General features: G+C 36.2%; 1 protein-coding gene across 1 annotated transcript in view; it reads left to right on the top strand.

Annotated features, from left to right (window-relative positions):
- Window positions 1-23,608, top strand: part of MIPOL1 (mirror-image polydactyly 1) — a 336,826-nt gene extending 313,218 nt beyond the window's left edge. The window contains exons 16-18 of the transcript XR_013336270.1: window positions 5,973-6,208; window positions 10,004-10,126; window positions 23,512-23,608. The gene's annotated coding sequence lies outside the window, so the exon portion shown is untranslated. The remainder of the gene's footprint in view (window positions 1-5,972; window positions 6,209-10,003; window positions 10,127-23,511) is intronic.
- Window positions 23,609-25,393: the final 1,785 nt, after the last annotated feature.

The raw sequence follows: 25,393 nt of genomic DNA, 5'->3' as shown, positions 1-25,393 counted from the left end.
ACAAAGGTGAATTTTTTAAAATGTTTTATTTATTTTTGAGAAAGAGAGACAGAGCATGAGTGGGGTAGAGGCAGAGAGAGAAGGAGACGCAGAACCCAAAACAGGCTCCAGGCTCTGAGCTGTCAGTACAAAGCCTGACGCGGGGCTCAAACTCACAAACTACAAGACCATGACCTGAGCCGAAGTCAGACGTACAACCGACTGAGTCACCTAGGTGCCCAACAAAGGTGCATTTTAATGCACAAACTCAAATATATGAAATATATATTTACTTTTTACTTGTATAAAATCCTCTACTGCAAATCCTACACATTTCAATGTAATTCTGAGACATTGATCTTAATCAAATTAATGAAGACACTGCACTGGATATGCCTGTAAAATACACTACAGTAAGAAAACAGATGAAGTTCACCATCAAACTGAGTTTGACTTCCTTAACAAGTTTAATGAAGATAAAAGTTGAGGGGTACCTGGCTGACTCAGTAGGTAGAACATGCAACTCTTAATCTCGGGGTCATGAGTTCGAGCCCCACATTGGGCATAGAGATTACTTAATTTAAAAAAAAAGATAAATGTTGGTATGAACAATTCTATTTTGATACCTTAGGAACCTTTAAAACTATTTAGATACAAAATAAAGTCATAGCAATAAAATGTTAAAGAGAAACATTGCTTTTGGTAAATATGGTTAGAAAGAATCTAGAAAAGGAGATCAGTTCTCTTAATGAAAAAATAATAGACTGATTCAAATCCACTGCAAGGTACCTCTGCTAATTTTGGAATTTATATGTGGAATCTTGCTGTAACCAAAATCTAAAAACACAGCTTCTGTTCTGTTTAATTATTCAATCAAGGTAAGGTAATGTAAATACACTACTAAATACTCTATCACCTGCATTGAACTTAGAATTTAAAGCTTAAAGTATATGGCTAAAAGAGGACCAGGGCAGGGTGGGCAATAAGAATCTTTGGGGCAAAGATTCTGTTAACTCATCATGTCTAAACTGTCACATCACTTGATAAAAATTGTTGTCTTACTGTGTCTGGTCTTAGTGATATTGTTACCGTACGTTGTACTTCTACATATGTACACAGTAATAACACTGTTGTTATTTTTTCCTTTCAATAACAATTTTAAGGAAATTTTTTAATGTAAGAACAACACTATTTTATATTTACCCACATATTTACCATTTTCAGTGCTCTTCTTTGTGTAGATCGAAGTTTCCACCCATCACCATATTCCTCCTTCCTGAGCATTTATCATTTATACAAATGCACGGCTGTAGGTGGTGAATTATTTCAGTTTTTGTATGTCAGAAAATGTCTGGATTCTTTTATTTGCCTTTATTTTGTGGGAACAAAATGCTTTCTTGCTGGATATAGTATTTTAGGATAATTTTTTTTCAATATATTCAAGATGTTGCTTTATTGTACGGGTTGCTTTGTCCCTGCTCTCATTTTAATTTTTGTTCTCTACATAAAAATGTCCTCTGGCAGCTTTAAAGTTTTCTCTTTGCCGTTTGTTTTAACCAATTAGATTAGGATTTATTATGGTATAGATTTCTGCATGTTTCTGTGCTCATGGTTTGTTGAATTTCTTGGACTGTGGGTTTGTAGTCTATGAATTCTTTAAAAATTTTATACATTACAGATGAACATAGGGGAAGGGAAGGAAAAATAAGATAAAAACAGAGAGGGAGACAAACCTTAAGAGACTCTTAAGACAGAGAACTGAGGGTTGCTGGAGGGAAGGTGGGTGGGAAGATGGGCTAAATGGGTGATGGGCATTAAGGAGGACACTTGGGATGAGCACTGGGTGTTGTATGTAAGTGATGAATCACAGGGTTCTCTTCCTGACACCAGTGTTACACTGTATGTTAACTAATTTGATTTTAAATAAATAAAATTTAAAATTTCAGCCATTATTCTTCTAATAGTTTTCTGTCCCCCAGATCTTTTTCCTCTCCCTCTGGAACTACTTTGCAATATATATTAGGATATTAAGGCTATCCTACAGCTCATTCATATTTCATTTATTTTTATTTTTTTTCCAGGCTCTTTTTCCTGTGTGTTTTATTTTGGATAGTTTCTATTGCTTTATTTTCAAATTTACTACTCTTTTCTTTCGCAGTGTCTAATGTGTCATAATTCTACCCAGAGCCTTATTCTTTGCATGCATAGTTTTCATCTCCTAAGGTTAAAGTTGGATATTTTAATTTCTCTTCTCTCTCTCCTAAATGTATTTATGCCTTATGTTATCTTCTGGAATATAGAAAATATAAGAACCATTTTAATGCCCTTGTCTGTTAATTCTATTATATATTTTATTTCCAGGTCTCTTTGTTTTTTGGGGTTTTTTTTCTTATCATGAGTTGGACTTTCCTGCTTTGCCTGCCTGCTGACTTTTTTTTAGATGCCAAACAGTGTGAATTTTAATTTGTTGAGTATTGGATATTTTTGTTTTTCATTAAAGCTTTTTGAACTTTGTTTGGAGATACAGTTACACTACTTGGAAACAGATCCTTATTATAATGCTCTTTTGACCTTATTAGGCAGGATCAGAGTACCTTTAATGTCAGGTTGATTTTCCCCCTATAGTTTAGGCAATACCTCTCTGATTACACCACCTGTGTACAATGGGGTTTCTCTACCTTGACTGATCACAGCCTTGTGTGAATTTTGGTTATTATCTTCCCAGCTCCTTTTTTGGCAATTCTTACCCTCACTCAGTAGTTTACGGTCACACATGCTGGTCAGAACTCAGAGGAAGAGTCCAGGAACACACTGCAGTTTTGCAGAGCCCACTACTCTCTTGCACTCTCCCTGTGGAGCACTCCCCACTACTGGCAGAATCTCTCTTCAGGACTCTGACCTGCAAACGCTAAACACGTTCTCAGCTCTGTCTTCTCATCTCAGTGAGGCTGCCAGGCTCCGTTACCCTTTCCTGCACTCTGCTCTGTAACTTCTCCAGATGGTAAGCTGGGTCAATCCTCAAGCTCACTTCATACGCTTCCTTTCCCTCAGGGATCACTATCCTGGGCTGCCTGTTGTCCGAAGTCCAAAAACATTGATCCATGGATTTTCACCGTCATTTACTGTTGTTGCTGTTGGTTGATGAGTTTTTTGTTCTTTTTTCTTTTTTTTTTTTTAAGTTGAAGGTAAATGTACTGGTTACTCCATCATGGCCAAAAGTATAAGTTCTTCTATAACTCTTAAAATATCATCATCTTGATGTCTAGCTGCCTTCTTCCCTGTTGAGAAATTACCTGTCAGTCTTAATGTTTTTCTCCTGAAAGTAAAGTCTCCATTTTCTCTGATTTTTTTTTAGATTTTTATCTTTGTCTTTCACAGTTTTACGCCTAGATGAGATGTGGTCTTCTTTGTATATTTCTTGCTTGATCCATGTTTATGGATTGGAAGAATTAATATTGCTAAAACGTTCATACTACCAAAAGTAATCTGTAGATTCAATGCAATCTTTATCAGCGTTCTAATGGCATTTTTCACAGGAGTATAGAAAACAAACTTAAAATTTATATGGGACCACAAAAGACCTCAAATACCCAAAGCAATTCTGAGAGAACAAAGTAGGAGGCATCACACTTCCTGATTTCAAGCTATACTATAAAGGTATTAGTCATTAAGACAGGACAGTACCAGCAAAAAAAAGAGATAAACAGACAAATGGAACAAAATTGAGTTTATCAACTAATATTTGACAAGGGAGCCAAGAATACTTGAGAAAAGACAGTCTGTTCAATAGTGGTGCTGGGGGTGGAGAGCACTTGGATAACTCAGTCGGTACAGCATCCAACTCTTGACTTCGGCTCAGGTCATGACCTCATGGTTCATGGTTTTGAGCCTCACATCAGGCTCTGCACTGGCAGCCTGGAGCCTGCTTGGAATTCTCTCTCTCTCCTTTCTTTCTGCCCCTCCCCCCTCAAAATAAATAAATAAAATAAATTAATGATGCTAGGAAAACTGGATATTCACATGTAAAAAAAAATTAGACTAGACCCTATCTTGCACCACTCACAAAAATTAATTTGAAATCAATTAAAGGCTTAAATGTAACACCTGAAACCATGAAATTCTTAGAAGAAAACATAGGAACAAGGCTCTTTGACATGGGTCTTGTCATAGGTTTTTTTGGATATGATACCTAAAACACAACAAAATCAAAAATAAATAAGTGGGATTACATCAAACTAAAAAGCTGCACGGCAAATGAAGCCATTGACAAAGTGAAAAGACAGCCTGCAGAATGGGAAAAAATATTTGCAGCCATATATCTGATAAGGGGTTAATATCAAAAACATATATAAAGAAATATAACTCAATAGCATAAAAACAAATAATCCAGTTAAAAATGAGCAAAAGACCTAATCAGGCATTTTCAATAAGAAAATATATAAAGGGCCAACAGGTATATGAAAAGCTGCTCAACATCACTAGGCATTAGGTAAAAGCAAATCAAAACCACACAGGGATATCACTTCATGCCTGTTAGAATGGCCATTATCAAAAAGATAAAAAAAAAAAATGCTGGTGAGGTTGTGGAGAAAAGGGAACCCTTATATATTGGGATTGTAAACTGATACGGCCCCTATGGAACACAGTGTGGAAGATCCTCAAAAAATTAAAAATAGAACTACCATATGATCCAACAATTCCACTTCTGGAAATATGTCCAGAGTACGTGAAAACACTAACTCAAAAGGATGTTTGCACCCTCATGTTTCGAACAGCATTATTTGCAATAGCCAAGACATGGAAACAACCTAAGTGTCCCTCAACAGACAAACAGATAAAGAAGCTGCAGTATATACACATAATGGAATATTAGTCAGCCAATAAAAAAGGAAACCCTGTCATTTGCAGCAACATGGATGAAACGAGGGCATTATGCTAAGTGAAATAAGTCAGATAAAGACATATACTGTATGGTCTCACTCATATGCGGAATCTTAAAAATATTCATGGAGGGAAATATTTTTTTATTCTCCATTCATAGCCTGCATTCAAGACTTTTTAGCTGAGTGCACCCTGGACTTTGTCTCCTATCCCCTGCTCCACTAAGAAGTCTATGAAAACCAAAGCTCAAATTCACCCCCATATAGGGCAAATGCTTTCAAAATAAAAACTACTTACCATTGAGGCTTCCCAGGTTTCCTTAGGTTTTGGCTTCTGTGTATTCCTCACCCACTAGCCAACATACTGATGCATTTGAGAAGATATTTGTCATTTTCTATCCAGCATTTTTAGTTGCTTACTGAGAGAGGTTCCAGGTTCATCAAAGCAGGAAACAGTCGTCAGGACTGAATGTTATTAAATGTGTACCCATGCCCACACACACACACACATATAATTGCACTGCTAATAAAATGTTCTGAATTTAGTTCCAAATTTAGCATCACTTATATACATGATTAAAATGAGTAGATAATAAATTTACTTTCCAAGTCCATAATTGCAGCTCTTTGTCCCCACCAGTACTACAAGCAGTGTTTCATTAAAGAAAAGAAAATGATTGAATAATCCAAATTAGCCTGGGCAAGAAAACTAACAGCTGCCTAAAATGAAATGTTTGAGTTATGAGCCATGTGCCTTTGGTTTATCTGTAGCCAAAGGTTTAGAATCCTTATTCAATTAACCATGTTGCTTGGGAGGGCCTGGTTGTCCTCAATAAGAGCTGCCTGGTGATGAGTAAGAGGTATCCGTGACACACAAGTTCAGACCTTGCAACTCTGTTTTTGTTGTTTGAACTTTCTTCTCCGTTGTAGCTAGGGATCCGGCATGGAATTTAAACACTTGTGTGGTAACTCCATTCCTTCAGCCATTGTGTTGTTAAGCTCTAGCTAACGAACTTTTAACACTGGTTCGATGTAAAGCAAGACTTAGAAAATAGCCCTAGTGAATATTTCTGAGTTTATAATTGAAAACCACATGATTTCTGTGTCTTTAAGAAGTAAGATGCTCGTGCCTGTGGAGTCCAACTGTTCCCCCAAAAGTAACCTTCGTAATGTGTGTGGAAAATAAAGAAATAAACCAAGGTTCACCTCGGAAAGCTGAAATTAAGAAGTGACTTTCATTTCAAAAATCATACCTACTGTAACAGAAACTCCAAAATGCATACCTGTATTAAAACTTGGGGGCACTTTGCCTAAAATAAAGGAAATGAACTTCTATAACATTTGAAAAGGTGAGTGTTGCTAAACATACCGGTCAAGTATACTTTTTGTCTCATTGTGGCCCTTTTCTTCCATGCCAACAGTTTTTGTTGCCTAGGGAGATCCTCCTGATAATGTCACCAAGAATGTTTCTCAGACCCATATAGATTGTGTACACATCGGCTTGCTAAAGACAGGTTTTGATTTTAAATCTCTAAGCTTCATTTTTCTTCTGAGCATAAGTTTTGAAACAAAAAACAGGTGAACAGACAAGAGGAGACTCCGTTTCTTCCCCCACTCATCAACCACTTCTGAAGATAATTCTAGCTGAGAAAATTTAAATACAGTTTGAATAATGATATGAAATTTGACATAAAATGTCTCAGAGTTTGAAGAATTACTCTCCACTTGAACGTACACACTTTTTTCTGGTGTTTTACGTCATTGTCTTTCCACATTACAAAATTAGATTTGCTTTTTGCATCTTGTGTTCTTCAACTGTGGTCATATTACAAAGCGTAGTTGTATACTTTCATGTAGGTGACATGATGACATCTTTCATTTAAGTGAATACCTAATCTTGTCAAATATAAGCAAAGAAAGACTTTTGAAATCAGCAGTTTCAATTAAAGCTTCAGTCATATCAAATAATCACTTTATTTCTGTGTTTATTAAAAAATGCAACAATTGTTCAGGAAATACAGCTGTATCATAGGTTGAAAATTTTAATGTTGCAGATATTATTGTCTTTCAGTTGCATTAAGACAAATAGTGTTTTATAATTTCAAATATCAAAGAATGAACTGTATGTGTATTGTTTTGTTTGGGTTGTTTTTTAGGTTTTAGGAACATTTTCTGGTTCCATATTGGATTTATTAAAATAAAATTGCCCAAATCATACATGGAAATTCTGATGCATTTTTTGTTTTCATATGGGTGGCAAGAAAATTAATAAAATTGACATTCTTTCATACTAATAATAACCTCTGACCTGTGCTTCAAGCATACTCTCCATTTCAGTTCCTACCCTATATTTTCATTATTTAATTCATTTACCATTTTCAAGCCTCTACTCAGTCAAATCCACCTTCATGTATTTAAATCCAATTCATCCTTCAAGAATACTTATACACTACCCCCTAGATGAAGCTTTCCCTAATTGCCCACCCTCACCTCACCACCAAGCCACAGTTAATCTCTCTTCTGTATGCCACATAGCTCTGTCTTCATCTCTATTAGGGCAGTTATTAGGTTTCTTTTTGTTTCAGTATTCCTGTACTATCTCCCATTACAGTGCAGCTTCTACAGGTCAGAGATTGTCTGTATTTCTTTGCACAGGTAAACTACTCGATAAATAATCATTCTTGTTAATGACAAAAACTAAATCTTCCAACTGTATCGTCACATATTTGTGTGACATCTCTTTATACACACACACACACACATTAAAGGATGAAGATTTGAGTATCCTTTCCCAAAATAGTTGTTATTAAAATATATTAGTATGTCAAATTATTTAGCACTTGGCATATTACCAGGTGAAACGTGCTCATCTGAAGACGTTAACGTTTAAGCGTAATCAGTTTAAACTGAAGAGTTTTGGTCTTTTGTGTTGTTTGATTTTTATTAGGTTTGGATTTTTAGGCAGAATTTCTTGTGTAGCTGTTAAATGTTGGTCCTATAAAGTTCAAAGTTTGAAATTTCACTCTATGATAAAGTGAAGACATGGCTCCATTGTCTTGGAAAGTTTAAACAAAATTCCCAGACCCCAAAATAGGCCATTATTGAACAATGTTAATAACTAAATTGCTTTCTGGAGCCAAGTGTGTCAAAAATCAAAGGGAGAGAAGGCAAGCAATGTATAAACCAATGTGTGCTTGGATGTCTTCTTATATTGCTGCAATCTAAGATTTCAAATTCATTGATCCTTCATTTCCAAAAAGTAAAATTTTCTAAATTCTGATTATTTTCATAAATTTTCTTGATATTTTACTTTCTGGTTACATATTATTCTTTTAGTTATAAGCCATATTTTAGGATCTGTGAAATCAAATAAATTGTGCATGAATATTTCTCATCAAGTTGCCACTTCAAAAATTAATATTTAGCTACTAATTTTCTCGCTCTTTTCTATCAGTTTTCATCATGTAACTTGTTTAATGAAGATCCTAAAGCTTAAAAAATGCCTACCATTTTCCAATAAACAGGTCAGTTATATCAAAGCCTTTTTGAAACACTCAAGCATAGAATATTCACTACATTTACTGGAGTGACCATGACATTCACACAGTAAAAATCTTCAAGTTCCTTAAAGAAATTTTTTCTCATAAATCCACCCCGGCTGTGTCTAGCCAAATTACATTTTCAAGAAAGTATGTCCTCTGAAATTGCCTATAGTATGTACCTCACACACAAAGTTAACTATCTTAGTTATAATTGATTGCCAGCAGAGTGATTCACTTTTAATAACAGTATTTTGTTTGTAATTTTCTAGGAAATACAGCTCCTTTATTCATCAGGCAACAGTAAACCAAAACTATCAACATCATTTACCATGTTGAAAATTAAAATTGTCTTAACGAATAGTGCTCAAATGCTGGCACGTGGCTAAATCAACCATCTTTGTCTTAAAGCAAAAAAGCTAGACTTTACCTATTTTAAGACTTAATTTTTCTTGAAATTCATCAGACAAGAAATGGAAAGTGCTATAGATTCTCAGCTTTTGTCTTGTACATCAGAAGTTCTTTTAGCTAGTAATTTTTTACTTAGAATTGTATCTTTAATCCCAGGATCTCCCATCTCTTTGAAGCCAGTTAATTAAAAAACATAGTCATCTTATAGAACTTTCAGATTTGGGTAAAATGAGAACAAAAGAATTGAATAACTTTTATAATGTGACCTAAGCAAGCATTTTCAAATACAAATGTGTATCCATCCTTAAGTTCCCACTTCCCTATCTATGTCTGTTAAAAGCTGAAAGTTGTGCCATCATGGTTAATGTTTTGACAGATTTTATCATAAATCTTGTTGTTGTAAATTTGCCTTGAGCCAAAATTTAACATGTTGTAAGCTCAGAAACAGTTTTTACTGTTAGTGACTAGAAAAGGAAATAGATCACCTATGCTCTTCTAGTATAGAGTTTAACTCTTTGTAAGTTATATATTACTTAAAATATAGAGGTATTTTTCATTTTGTATGTCCAGGGCCTCTCAGCTGTCAATACACCATACATAAACAATTTTGTGACTATCACAAAAGAACATACCAAACGAAATAGTATGTGGCTTATATGTGCTGACTAAATTTTATAACCAAAATATTATCCCAAAGTTTTTATTAAAGTGTCAAAAAATTTAGGCATTCAACATGTGATTGAGTCAAAAGCTATAGGGTAATCCACTTTGTTTCCAAATAATTTATCAGAATGTTCTTCAGTTGGACCCCATTTTATTGTGTCTGTCATCTATTATTTGATAACTACTTAGAGTATTCTATTACACATACCCCAATCACTGTTATCCCTTAAAGCCTAAAGACCTAGATTTTTTTTCTCTCTCTAAAGCATCTTTAATGACCATGACCATTAATATTTACTCATAAATGCATTTGTACACAGGCTTAACCACTGTACATGAGTGAAGGAAAAAAAAGGTTGTTACTCAGTTCTTTACCCTAGAATAAATCAAATCAACAAATATTTATCGAATGTCTACTATGTGCAAATAGCCCTGGACTGGTCAGCTTTTAAAAGCCATCCAACTTTTCACATTGACAAATCAAAGCATTATTATTTCAAGCATTGCAGAAGCTGTCTCTCTGTCCTTTAGGTGACAAAGCCTATGAGGACTCTGGATTACTTGGAATAAAGAAAGACAAGGAAGAGAAAGCTAAATAACAGACTGAAAAGAGGAGAAAAACTAACCTAGAATTTCACCGATGGATTGCATCATGTATGTATGTGTGTATATACATGTATGAGTGATGAGTTTATATGCAGGAGTATATTTTATGTATGTGTGTGTATCTATACACATGTATATGCACAAAGAGAAGAATGAGTAAATTTGAGAAAAACAGACTTTGTTAAGGTGATAGAAGAATAGGCATTTGAGTTCAGAGCTTTGCTTTAAAAATAAGCTTAAGTGTCTGGTTAGTGTTATATAATACTAAGTCCTGTGGTATCATGAAACCAAAATACGTTATAGTATAACAGAAAGATTACTCAACTTGGTGCCCCAAGTTCTAAAACCTAGCTTGCCTTAAAATCTATTAGAAAATGACTTTCTCAATCAATGGCCTTTTCTAGAAGTGACTTCTACATTATTACTATAGAAAACTGTTGTAGACTCCTAAATAAGAAGTAAAATTGATCATAAATAAGAGAAGTCACTTAAACGTTCATTTTAAAGATTCTTATTATTATTAGAAACTAAATAAAAACTAACAGTAAGAGACAAAACTTACATACTTTATTATATTTTTATACTATGCTTTCATGCTATATATTATACTATACTATATTATACTACATATTATGCTATAATCGCCTCTGCATTTCATTTTGTTAATCGGTAAAAGATAAATAACATATTATCTACCCACATCAAATAATGAAATGCATTTCTTTAGTGAGGTATAAAAGGGAGACCAATGATAATTTCTAGCTTTACAAATAGATTTAATCCTGGCTACTTTGCATAGTAGGTATGTATATATGTTGGCATTTGAAGATGCTCTCTTTGACATTCTCACAGAGGATGTCTGGGGTCAATTTTAAAATATTTGTTTAGAAGAACTAATGTTTTAATATTCATTTTTGCGTCCTATTGGTGGGCTGTTTAATTCCCAATGAAAATCAAAGCAGACTCTTTAAATAATCTTTTTAAGTAGCATTTATCTTTTCTAAAGGGCCTGAAATTAATTTCTCAATTTTTGTGAAGGGGAAAAATGTTATAGCTCTATTATCCAAAGTTTATGTTTCTATTATGAAGTTTTTGGTTCTTAAAATCACTTTGAAGCAAATCTGTCTTCTCATGTATCTCTTTAATTATTTAATACTTCATCTATCTGGTTGAGATTTATTTTCGATGAATATCCTAACTGCTCTATAATAAATTTTGGATTTCTTCTCAGCTACAGTCTTTCTTTTCTTGTAAAACCATGCTGTTGGCCTTTATAAAATATAGGAATCACTTTCAGTGTATTACTACATTGATTTGATCTCTTTCACTTATTTCCTTGGTAGATTGTAACTAATGTCTTTGGATGTATTCTAAATAAGATTTCCCTTGGATGGTCCAGATCTAAATGCTTATGTTCATGAAGAAATATTATTTTTAGAGTCGTTTCTAATTTTCATTTCATTTTTCCCCTCCTTTGACCAGAATTCCCAATACTAAGACCCTCTCACCTAGGACCTAGCCTGGATTCACCTGCCCCCTTGTGGTGTTCCTCTATGAATAGTTAATTGATTTCTGGAATTGGATTTGGTATTACATATCCTGAGAAGACAAACACCATTCCATTACTCTTGTCTAGCAGTCTAGAGTCAAGAGTTTTCTTCTCTTAACCACTGGCTAAGAGAAAAGAAGTATAGTGGGTTTTTGTTTTGTTTTTTTTTATATTGTGCTTGTTTGTTTGTAATTCAGAGCACAAGAAGGAAATTTGGCAAGAAGTAAGTAGATTGGAATAAATGATGAAAATTAATTTTGCCTATAATTAATATTAGTGACCTGCATATTAATAAGGTAAAGACATGTTTCAAAACTTACCATAACACAACTTAATATCAAGTTCTTTTTGTGTCTGCATCTCCTTTTATAGTGAGTGGAGAGAGAGGGGAGAATGCTATTTTGTTTTATTTAAATGTTAAATAGATTTCATAAGCCTTTCATCAATGATGAATTCATAAATATAAAAAATAAATTAAGCCTCATGTCCTGTGTATTCAGATACATCTGATACGATTGGCACAATACATTTTTGTTTCCCTTTCTCAAAAAGAAATCCCTTCATGTGCCACAGGACCAATTTTTACATCTTCAGTTGAAGTCCATAGAATTTGCACATGGAAAAGGGCTGTATCAGGCCAATGAATAAGTTAGCTAGCCACAAATTCAGAGACATTTGTAAGAATAAGGACTTAAGAATTAAGCAATTAGTTAATAAAGAATAATATCAAGATAAAAGAAAGGGAAAAGGAAAGAAGAGTATTTACACAACGATTTTGTCTTAACAGGAAGAGATGGATTAATAAATTATTGTTAACAAGTACATTTTTAAAGATATCCTTTTCTTTTAACTAAATATTTCTAGTAGAAAAGAGTTGTTTCTTTCTATGTTGATCTACCTCCCGCCCGTACTCCCCACCAAAGCTTGATTTGATTGAATAATAGTGATCCTCTGTGGCAGTTTAAACTTCACGGCGCCTCCGCTGAGATCTGGAAGGAACAGTACGCAGACTTTAATAAAGTTACATGTAGTCCAACTGCCAAGTTTCTAGCACCCACCGCTCCTTGCAGTTTCTCTTCTGTTTGTAACAGTTGACCTACTAACAGGTTCCCAGAAACACAGGTTCAGATTTTGGCAGGCTTACCTCACCTCTTTGTCCTTCCAAAGTACATAAATGCTAAACTGTGTTCACAGTGAGGAAGGGAGAGTCCTTCCATGAGACTTTTAACATCAAGACCCTTTTCTGCTCCCCACCAAGTTAGTGCCATCCTCTCCAAAGGAATCAAGTTTTTGTCAGTGTGCCCTTGGCATAATTTCTTCAGCCTGGATTAAACACAGGTGACTGAGAGTCTACCTTATCTTCACAGGGCATTAGTCACTCTATAAAAGTTAAATTTATTATGAAATACTTTGTTTGTGTTAACATATATCTTCTCTGGGAAGTTGGAAACAAAGGCATGTCCTTTAAGACTCCATATGGGGAAAACACATCCTCCTTTGGAATTTAACCTTAATTTGAACCAAGATCTGTGAAAGAAAAGCACTTTAGTGTATTGTTCCCTTGCTCCACCCATCTATCCCTTATCTAAATGGGGTTACTGTTGCTTCGTATTTTTTAACTCTTCCCGTTCCAAATCTTGCTTTCCTGAGTTTAAAATTTATCTCTGTAGAGACATATATTTAAATAATTGTGGCAAAGTTATGCTTTGCTTTTAAGGATAAGAGATTTTATGTAACGTGTTAATTCTGATCTTTAAAATTAAACGTATAGCCAGTTTATACTCACAAATGTTGTTTTAACAAATGGTGAACTTTAAAGAATATTTTTATTTCCTAAAAAGTTTATTTCCTGAATAATCTTCTCTATGATTCTTTTACTAGCATCGTCATGTGGGCATAGTTTCTATTTGATTAGAAGTTAAAAATAATTAGAAGAAAGGTTTACATTAGGGATGATGATGAAAGACCGGTTTTCAAGACCCCTGTTTTCTTTCAGTCTGTTTGCAAAGTCTTTGTAATGCTTTCACTGTATCTCAGTCCATCGATCCCCCAATTTTCCTTTATAAAACCAAAAGCAAAGGCTTCATTGAGGCTACCACATCATAACAGACTACTTGTTTATAAACATCAAGGAAATTATTTCCAAAAAACAATATCTAAGTTGACATTTTAAAAATATTACCTGTGTGAATGCTTTGTTTCCTTAATTTACTAGCATCTACCAACAAACTTGTAACTATCCAAATGATTTTCCTTCATTGACTTTTGTTCCACTAAAGAAAAATCACAAACTAAATTTAAATATAAACTCAGATTTTTATTTATTAAAAAAAGAATATGATTTTAAGTGGACATATGCACAAACTCAGTGGGTTGAGCATCCAACTCTTGACTTCAGCTTAGGTTATGATCCTAGGGTTGTGCCCCAAATCAGGCCCACACTGAGCATGGAGCCTGCTTATGATTCTCTTCCTCTGCCCTTGTCACCCACTTGTGCTGTCTCTGTCTCTCTCTCTCTCTCTCTCTGTCTCTCTCTCTCTCTCTTTCTCTCTCTCTCAAATAAAATAAAGTAAAATAAAGTATAAATTGGAGCAGCTTTACTGACCATGAGCTATATTACTAGACAAGACTTTGTTAGATGAACTTAGAAATAATTTTTAAAATGCCATAAATTCCATGGAAAGTATTTTTATTAATTTTTATTTACCTTTGGAACTCTAACACTAACTAGAACATACGAGCATAGAAGACACTTAAAAATATTTAGCCACTTCAAAATACTACTTACCTAAAGAAATTACAATATGACAGAGTCACAAGAAGTATGGATAATAGACTGGGGCAATGAGGGTGAGGGTTAGGAGATAAGAGAATCATAAAACATCTGAGCCTTATTAACATATTAATCATTTAATGACAAATAAGTTTCAGTACCAATTGGAAGTAATGTTCTCAGAGGAAATATTGCTATGCCAGTTATATTTGGAAGTCTTCAGTATTTTTCCAAAAGCATATCCTGATGAAGCAATCGAAAGAGATACTGGAGAGGATTTTATTGTTTGTATTTCTCAGTAATTCAGACAACACCATCCCAAGTGCTAAGGATACAAAGTTGACTGGAAATCACAGTGCAGAGGGAATAATGTAGCTATAAATAATTATAATACAGTGTGGTAGGTGCCATAATAGAGGCAGGCTCAGAATGTGCTAGCAGAACAGGTGAGAAGGCATCTTGCCTTGCTGATGAGATTAAGGAAGGCTTCCCAGAGGAGATGGTGTTTGAGTTAAGTGCCATTGGGACTGGCGATTAAGGAGTCCCTGGTGACTTTAACCAGAGCAATCTCTACTCTAATAAGACACAGAATTCAAATTGCAGACAATTAAGACGTGAAGGAAGCACGTAGAAATGGAGACAGTGATGGCACAAAAACAGACACATAGACCAATGGAATAGAACAGAGAACTCGGAATTGGACCCACAAATGGATGGCCAACTAATCTTTGACAAAGTGGAAAAGAGTATCCAATGGAAAAAAGACAGCCTCTTTAACAGATGGTGCTGGGAGAACTGGACACCAACATACAGAAGAATGAAACTAGCTCACTCTCTTACACCATACAAAAACATAAACTCAAAATGAATAAAGGACCTGAATGTGAAACAGGAAACCATCAAAACCTTAGAGGAGAAAGCAGGAAACAACCTCTTTGACCCCAACCACAGCAATTTCTTACTTGACACATCCCCAAAGGCAAGGGAATTGAGAGCAAAAATGAACTATTGGGACCTCGTCAAGAAAAAAGCTTCTGCACAGCAAACGAAACAGTCAATAAAACTAATAGTCACCTGACAGAATGGGAAAAGATAGTTGCAAATGACATGTCAAATAAAGAGTTAGCATCCAAAATCTATAAGGAACTTGCCAAACTCCACACCCAAAAAACAAATAAATCCAGTGAAGAAATGGGCAGAAGACATGAACAGACACTTCTCCAAAGAGGACATCCAGATGGCCAACAGACACATGAAACGATGCTCAGCACTTCTCATCATCAGGGAAATGCAGATCAAAACCACAGTGAGATACCACCTCACACCAGTCAGAGTGACTAAAATGAACAAATCAGGAGACTCTAGATGCTGGCGAGGATGTGGACTAACGGGCACCCTCCTACACTGTTGGTGGGAATGTAAACTGGTGCAGCCCCTCTGGAAAACAGTGTGGAGGTCCCTCAAAAAATTAACAATAGAACTCCCCTATGACCTAGCCATAGCACTGCTAGAAATTTACCCAAGGGATTCAGGAGTGCTGATGCATAGGGACACATGGACCCCAATGTTCATAGCAGCACTCTCAACAATAGCCAAATTATGGAAAGAGCCTAAGTGTCCATCAACAGAGGAATGGATCAGGAAGATGTGGTTCATCTATACAATGGAATACTACATGGCAATGAGAAAGAATGAAATCTGGTCATGTGTAGCAACGTGGATGGAATTTGAGCGTGTTATGCTGAGTGAAATAAGTCAGGCAGGGAAAGACAGATACCATATGTTTTCACTCATAGGTGAATCAGGAGGAACTTAACGGAGGACCATGGGGGAGGAGAAGGGGAAAAATCATTGGGGAGAGGGAGGGAGGCAAACCATGAAAGACTCTTGAATCCTGAGAACAAACTGAGGCCTGCTGGGGATTGTGGGGAGAGGAAGGGGGTGATGGGCATGGAGGAGGGCACTTGTTGGGATGAGCACTTGTTGGTTATATGGAGACAAACTTGACAATAAACTATGAAAGAAAGAAAAAAAAGAAATGGAGACAGTGAGTGTAGACTGCTTTTCCCAGGAAATTGCCTTCTCTTTTTACTTGCTGCCTCTGAATACATTTAATAAAGAATTTCACATTGCATAGCACAATAAGTTCTGTTGCTAGTAATGGATTTTTTTTTCCTGTGTGGTAGTGAATAAATCACATTCCATTTGTACAAGCTCAGTAACATGAACCTTCCAGCAAGAGCCTTATCACTTGAAAGAGGGTCAGAGCTACACCTTGGCATCCTCAGTGTCTTTCATCCCCAGTTCTTCTCTTTCTCCTTTCTATTCTGGACCTTCATAGTCTCGGTTGCCAAGTATACCAAGATGAAACTTTCTCTTTTCTCCCTCTCTTCTTCCATCTCTCTCATAGCTTCTCTTTGTACCTCTAACCATATATCTGTTCTCAAGTGATTCAAATAGTTTAGTATCTATACATGTCTTTCTGATGCTAAATATTACCTACTGAATATGCTCCAAATTTCTTAGAGCATTCAAAGCCCTCCAGACTTTTGTTCCAGCCACCTTCTCAGCTTCATCTTCCTGTACCCTCCTCTTTCATACTTCAACTTCACCTTCCCCTCTATACACCCTGAACTTTCTGGCTTCCATTTCTGGCTTCCACTGTTACCGCCACCTGGAATCGCCCCCTCCCTGCAACTTCATGTCTAAATCCTGTCTGATATTTATAGTTTTACTCACTTGTCATATTCCCTATAAATTCCTTTTTTGATCTTCCCAATATTACTTTTCTTCTCCACCTCAGTTTTTTATGTGTGTCTTTATGCCATTCATTTATCAGGAAAACTTTACCAAGTACCTCCTATATGCCAGAAACCAAAATGACCATTTTCTACTTTTTCCCCACAGTTGAATAACTCTGTTATTTCACCACTCCTATCAGGCTAAATTCTTTGAGATCAAGAATCATCTAATATAGCTCTAGAAGTATCTACTACAGTGCTTTCCACTAGTAATTGTACAACAAATGTGTTGATTTTACTAATGAATAAATTAATATCAAATGGAGATCCATCCCCTGAAGTTCAATTAAACAAAGATACCACTCAAATCTTTTATCCTCCCTGCCATGAAGTTCTCTCCTATCATTATCTGCAAGAATACAGCTTGTCACTTCCTCCATTTAAGTGTCTTAAAATGGCAAATAATAGCATTTCGCTTCCTTGTATTTGTTCTCTTAAACTCTTCCCTATCTTTAGCTCCACTGAAAGATCCCAGGAGTTATAATTATTAGTCAAGTCCCTCCACTTTACCTCCATGATGACCTCACTTAGCTGGTGACCATACTACAATTTCCTTCTCAAAAGAGTCACTCAACTCCAGTTTCCTTCTTTTGACCCATCCTACCTAAGTTAGCTTTGGATTTAAACTCAAGACTATTTCTTTTCAAATCTTTCCTCTTTATGCAGCCATTATAAAAGCTATTTAATACCAACTCACTTCCATTTCTTCCCTAATCCTCTGTCTTCTTGTTATTTAGCAGCAGCCTTAGTTTAAAATGTGCTTCACTTCTGGAACATTCTACCTCTTCACTCCCATCAGCATAGTTCACTTGCTATATCACTCCAGCTATTTGAATCCAGCTTAAAATCTGTTTTTAAGGGAGTTTTTATAAATTAACCTAAATTTGTGTATCACTATATTTTCTATAGATTGTTCAATCACTAAAGTAATTTGAATCAAATTATATTTACCCAACTTGCCTCTCTATGAGAGTCCTCTCCTAAAGACATTGTCTAATTCAAATAGTGTAATATTCAATATGAGTCCCATACACTGATCTGTATTCTAAATGTAAAGGTTTGTTCTTCATGATGGTGTTAATCTGTGGTCTTCTGCCTTTTAGGTAGAACAAATATAATAAGTAGTACCAAGATATTAAACTCTGCTAGATTTATGATATATAATCAAATGATCTTTACTGACTAACCAAAATTTACAGAAAAATTAATGCTACCATAACATGACTTCAAACATATGCCAGTTCCTAAAATACGGGTAAGAGACTGAATGTGAGGCTTGATACAAGAATTGCCAAGATTTGATGCAGGGACTAGGATTTAGAATATAATAAGGAAAAATCTTCTGCTTCCAACTATAACAGAGTTGCTATAATCCGATTAATTTACTCAGAATAACTATAAAACTTGGACAAAATACAAATTCACAGAAAAAACAAATTTAAAAAAAAAAACACTTACTAAAAAGATAAAGAACTAAGAAGAGACTTTGCCAGTTCCATGATGCTAGGTAGACAAAAATTGGAGTGCAATTTTCACCAAAGAGGAGAGACTCAGCATTTGGGTCAGGCCCTGATAAAGCTATCCCATTAGGAGTAAAGATAAATTGTAAATAGACCAGCTTCAGCTATAGCAAGGTAATCTTCCCAAACTCACATACTCCTAAGAAACTCACCAATACAATGTGGAATTTAGAGGAAGGGACAGGGAATTTGCCTGTGCTCTAGACCCTTCACTGAATAGGAGGCTGCCTGACACTGGAGGAGGTGCACAGGGACTGCCTAAGACTGAGACGGGAGCTGCAGAGCTAAGAAACCCTCCCTGCCCCATCATGAGCCTTTCATCTAATAGGTAACAGCCATGTACTTCTGGGGGGAATAAAAATACAGAAATAGACTCCATCTATGCCACAGGCATTGAGAACCTACTGAAATCTGAGGGTAAAACAGAGAAACTGAGAAATAAAGAAGAAAACACCTCCCGGTGTCACATCGAATACAAGTTGTGACAGTCCAGCCCGTCCCTGGAAAAATTTTATATCTGTGGTACATTAAAGATAACTACAGCAATCACAAAACCCAGCTCACCTCAAATGCTGACTAGATTCACTCCAGTGCCCACACTAATGGCCTGACAAAAAAAAGAGGTATTCCCATTTTAGACATTTACCTCAGTTCCAATTGCTATTTCATATATACTTGACATTTAATTTTAAAAAAAGAAACAAAAAACAAGACAAGACACATTGGAAAAGAAACCAAAAACCATGAGAAAAGATAAAATAGTCCATAGAATCAGACCCAGAGATGTCCCAGATGTGGAAATTATCAGACTTTGAAAAGAGAAGAATAAAAAGACATATTAATTTAAAAATAGTAGCAATAAGACTGACTGTTAAGTTCTCAGAGAAATAGAAACTGGAATAAAATAAAAGCAAATTTTAAAAATTAAAAAAAAATAAAACTTCAAAGTGCTGAAAGCAAAAAATCAACAACCTAGAATTAAATGCCCCGGGGAAAATACATGAGAGAATACCATAAACAGAGTTCAACTAAAAGAAATCCTTTGAGGTGCCTGGGTGGCCCAGTTACTTAAGTGTCAAACTCTTGGTTTCAGCCCAGGTCATGATCTCACAGTTTGTAGGTTCGAGCCCTGCATCAGAGTCTGCACTGGCAGTATGTAGCCTGCTTGGGATTCTCTCTCCTCTCTGCTTCTCTCTCTCTCTCTCTCTCTCTCTCTCTGGGTGTGTGTATCTGTCTGCCTGTCTCTCTCTCAAAATATTTTATTATTTTTTATATTGGGCAGTAATCTATTATCTACTTGAATTTCTGCCTCCTGACCCTAATTCTGCCCTCTACAATCACACACAACAAATAATTCTGATTTCGCTTACATGTGCTTGAAATATTATAGTACCCTCCAAGTAACAGAAATGTTTCATTCTGTAGCCAAACATACCAGTTTAAACCATCCTTCACAAGATGTGGTCCAATTCTCCTCTAACCCAGAATCTTCTAAATGCACCTCACTTCCTTGATATTTCTTAAATAGATCCCAATGCATGAAACACAGTCCTGTAGCAGCACCTGGGTGGATAGGTTGGTTGAGTGTCTAACTCTTGATTTTGGCTCAGGTTATGATCCCAGGGTTGTGGGGCCAGGCCTTGCATAGGGCTCTACACTGAGCATGGAGTCTGCTTAAGACTCTCTATCTCTCTCTCTCCCTTTGCCCCTTTCCCCCAACTCACACACACTCTGTCTCTTTAAAATAACAATCCAAGGCATTCTTGCTTTCCCCACTCGATGTGTGCAGCAGTGAGATTTATCTTTTATAAGGGGAGGAAATCATGCTATTTATCCACATGTAATTCCTAATTTTACTTCTGTGAAAGCTCTGGCCTCAAGAGTTTGGGATTTATTTTTGTTTACTGAAAGCTGTTGCTCAGAAATATTAGGTTAGGAACAGTGTACAAACAAGAATTGGACAACAAGACTCTGGAGGCTATTTTAACAGATAGTGAACAGTAGAATGGACTAAAGTTGTCACCTTTGGGATGTCAAAGAAGGAAAGATTGGGATAATGGGTGTATTGATGCAGCATACTAGCTAATTTTAGGCGGATGGGCAATAAGAGGGCAATAATGAGTCAGTGATGACTATGACTTTTCCAGCCTCAGTAACAGAATGAGAAAAATATGGAAGTCAGGAGGCATGCCTTGTTACTGAGAAAAATGTGCTGCTGTAATTTAAATTTATTGACTATTCATGGAGATAACTTGTAGCAGGTATAGAAATAAGACAGGAGATTTTGTCTGAGGACAGAGATGGACTTTCAGCTTGATACATGGAAGCACAAGCCATAAGACAAAGGAACAAAGGAGTTACCAATGTCCTTTAGACAAAGAGCATCAGGAACACACTATGGTTGAACAAATTAGCTTTCTTACTTGTTTGCAAATAAGACCACACACCAGAGTGGACAGCATGGCATTTCAGTAAAAGGGTGTTACGTGTAATTTATTATAGGATTGGGGCTCATGATAGGTGCTTTGTGGGAAGATTCAAGAAAGCAGAACTTTAAATTGGCTACTGTCAGGATGTGGGGGTAATTCTATGATTGACTATCTCAAGAAATCTTATCTAGAAAGAGGGTAGACTAAAACAAAGCTAAAGCTATCATTTGTGAAGAAGCAACAGTTAGTAGTATTAGCAAGCATTCTTCATGCTTGCTATCTTTGTGGTTTGCAGTGATTTTGTTTTTAGCTGTTCTTGGACAAAATTACAAAGTGGTCTTTTTGTCTCTCCTCTCTATCATTACAGTTCCTTGTCTAAAGTGTGTTCAGTAAAAATAGCTTTTGTTTCACAGAATACCTAGGCCTACCTGTGAATGCCAGGCCAACTCCTAAAAATATCATAGCCTAGCTGGAAGTGTCAAGCCATTTTCCAAATGTGACAGGTTGTTTTTGTCTCTCAGATCAAGGCACTTACCCTTGGGGAACTGCAGTGGAAGCTGGAACAGACAAAGATATTTATAGAGATAGAGAAGCTGCCCTGAAGAGGTGGAAAGTAAGGAAAGGCTAGTACCAGGAGGTCCTTGGAGGGAGCATGGTCACCATGGCTAAGAATATTCATAACTGTTAGAGACTCTGGGTGTGGGGGAATGAAGTAAAAACATTGAATCAAGGTCAATGATCTTCAGGGCAGAAGGTTTTTGGGTGTTTGTTTGTTCCAAGACAAGTTCAAGGGGCCACAGATCAGATTGCAAGGCTATGGAGAAGGAGATACTGCGGGTAAAGGCCACTCCTTTGAAAATTTTGGCAGTGAACAGAGCAAGAGAATATGAAGTAGAAAATTTTGTGAGATTAATTTTTCCCCCGAAAATAGAGATGACCAATATGTTTGAAGCAGAGGAGAAGGAGCCATTGGTAACAGCAACAGTGAAGATGGTACTAATGCAGTAAACAAACAAAAAATCCAGAGAAGGTTCCAAGACTAAGAACTTCAGTAGATATGTTTGTGGTGGAGAAAAGGCAAGATCCTGTGACATCCTGGACTAGTAGACGAGAACATACTAGCGTGGAAATTGACATGTTGAGTTGGAATACAGGGTAGATGAGGGAATGGATGACAGGTAAAATGGCCTTTTTTTCTTTTTCAGGGAAGTTAGAAACTAAGATCATCAGCAAAGGAGAAAGGGAGATTGCTAAGAAGTTGTTTAGTAAATCAACAAAAGATACCGGTTTATATGAAGTCCTCTCTTTTATTAAAGAAGAAAACGCAATTGTTGCTGTATATTAACTTATGGAGGATTAGAAGTGAGAGCCTTTCTATTCTCAAAAGGCAGGAGTGGGGTGAGGGGGGGGATAGTTGCCATCTTTTTACATAAGAGTGGTGCAAACACACTTTCTAGATTAAATATTATTTGACACATTTGTAAGCTTCATTTTGGCCTTTGAATACTGTATCTCCCAGAGGGGAAAAGAAGTCTCCCTGTTTTCAAAAGCTAAAGAGAACATCAGAGACAATAGCCATCCAGAAGGCTGAATTCCATAGTACCTAGAGCAAAGAAAATTAACGTCTCCACTCACAGTCACAAAAACAGACCCCCTACTTTCTGCTGAATTCTGTTTATGTGTATCTAAATAACGAGCTGGCCTGCTCCTTCCTGGTATTAGGTGTGATTGAGAGATAACTCATCCAGCGGCGGTGGCGGAGGCAGTTTTTGTGCGAGCAGTAGCACATGCTCTTGTGAGCATCAAAAGGAGATGAAGCCTGATTAACCATTTTGAAATCTATCGGATGAGGAGAAGTCCTTACAAAACAACTTTTATACGCTTTAATTAAAAACGTGTTCCGGCAGCTCAGAGCTGAATGGGCTTCAGGGGGAGCAGGGCTGAGCCCGTTGCTATGACGACACCAAATCTTTTCACGCCTGGCCCTTCCCCAGCACACTCTGTCCAGCTCTGTCCAGCCATTAATTTGCCTCCTTGTCTCCATCCCATCTCTCACTGCGCCGGTCCCTTGGTCTTGGAGGCTATGGGTGACCCAGTACTATCTACTTTTTCTGCTGTGGCAACTCAACCTCGCTCCATTTCCCTCATCATATCATCCCTTATATTTCCCTGCCAATGTCTCTTTTCTTGTTTCTCTTCAAAGCAAGTCTACTCCCTGAGTTGAAAATATTTTTTAAAAAGTAGGAGAGGAGGGTCACAGCATAGTAATCACTGCTTATTATCCCTAAATCCAATTTTAGGGATCATGAGTATAGTCGAGAAGGATCTCACTATGTTCTATCTTTTTTTCTTTTCTTCCAGGTTTAACAATGGCTACTACACCACTCTTTCTGTTGCTGAAGATAAAAAAGGACTATGTTTCCCTCCATTATATTTTGTGCTTATTAAAATGTCCAGTTACTCCACAAACAGTATCAACTGGTAACAATTGTGATTGTAAGACTTTGAAATACATCCTGAAACATTGCAGACCTCACTTTATTTAAGAAGGCTCTCTGAATATTTTAAAAGTTGCACTTGTTATACAGAGACTTAAATAAAACCCAGTGCTATCACTTATTGCACTATAAGAAACAAAAATTGGGTGGAACTTGCCCATCACAGAACCCAACATGAGAGAATCTGCTATCTTTAGAATCTTGTAGTCAGTGCATTTACAGACTATAATATCATTAAATAACTTTCTAATGTTACTCTTTGAACCATCAGAAGTCTTACAACTTTCATCTTGATTAGAATTCCAATTTTCCCTTTCACCTATTCTGTTTTATAAGATAAGATAGGTGAATGGAATGCACTCATTTGTCATTTTTCTCCCTACTTAAGACAGTCTCTCTTACCGTGATTACACTTCCAAAGTGAATTATTTGTCAGATTCAGTAAACATTTCCTAATTGCCTCAGTAGAGATGCTGTAACTTACAAGACAGGTGTGGTCTGGAGTGTTGATCCTCAGCATATATAGCATGGCCAGGTGGTCACTGTACAGAACGTGAGTTCTTCAGAGCCATGGAGTCCAGAATAGTTTTGAGTCCAAGATTCTAAATCATAATGTAACTTTGAAGCTCCATCCCTGGAATTGAAATTTAGAAAATTAACTTCTTTTTAGAAGTTTTATAATGAACTTCCTCGGTCTCTTTACTAGATAAAACTCTGACATAATGTATTCCTGATAGGCCACATGTAAATCTGTGAGCCACAAGTTCACAAATACTCTAAACTCTCTCTAGTACAAGGAACAGTCGTGAGATTGGTTTCTAGGTTCTGTTCTTATGATTTAAGAACTTACCACATTTAAGAGTCGAAGTCCTTTGACTTTTTATCATAGTCATACTTAAAATGTGAAGAGGCTGCATGACCTAGCACTGGATGGCATCTCACAAATGAACCTAGTCTCCTGTTTATAATTGCCTGATGTAATTCAAATGAATTATTGAGGTTTAACTTTATTATCCCTTTCTCAGATGTAAGAATAAAAAAATCAAAGGCTTATATGTCCTAAAGGTGTTTTCCCAGCTGGGGCACTTTATTTGGATCAATCTTAGGAAGTAAATGTGTATAGATCAGCTAAATACATAGAGAGGCAGGCATTCAGGTATCTGAAACAGGTTTTAGAGCTAATAAAAATGTATCCTCAAAGAGGCATACTTAAAATGTAAGTCTATTTTACCTAAATATCAGAGAAAATATTCCATTGGTAAAACGTTTTGCAGTGGGTATAGTACTTCTCCATTATGCTCATAAAAAATGGGAGTCCTTCAATTCTTGACATTTAAATCTATTCTGGACCTGGCCTGGAAAAACTCTAAGGGAAATAATCTTGCAGGTGAGTGGACTAGAAAACATAATAAATAAGTCCTTTCCATCACCATATTCTATGGCCCCATGATTCAGTGAATCTCAGGGCTAAGTGTACTTAGGGATTGCACTTTAGATAATACAGAATTCTCATTTCTACAGAAATGTTTTACGTTTCCTTTCCTTCTAATTTTGCTTCACACCCAAAGACATCTACATGAAAATCATGGTATATGTTGTTTAGTAATTCATCCATCTGGTGGTGCCCTGCTTACTTTCACATAATCCTTTTTGTGTACTCTGGCACTAGACAAATCGTTTATGTGATAAGGCACAGGACTGTCCTGTAGCTTCTGGGGTCTGGTGGATATATGTCAGAATTAAAG

The sequence above is a fragment of the Crocuta crocuta genome, unplaced genomic scaffold (genome assembly GCF_008692635.1).
Source record: "Crocuta crocuta isolate KB4526 unplaced genomic scaffold, BGI_CrCroc_1.0 scaffold65, whole genome shotgun sequence".
Classification (NCBI taxonomy): Eukaryota; Metazoa; Chordata; class Mammalia; order Carnivora; family Hyaenidae; genus Crocuta; species Crocuta crocuta.
This window is presented reverse-complemented; position numbering and strand designations above follow the sequence as displayed.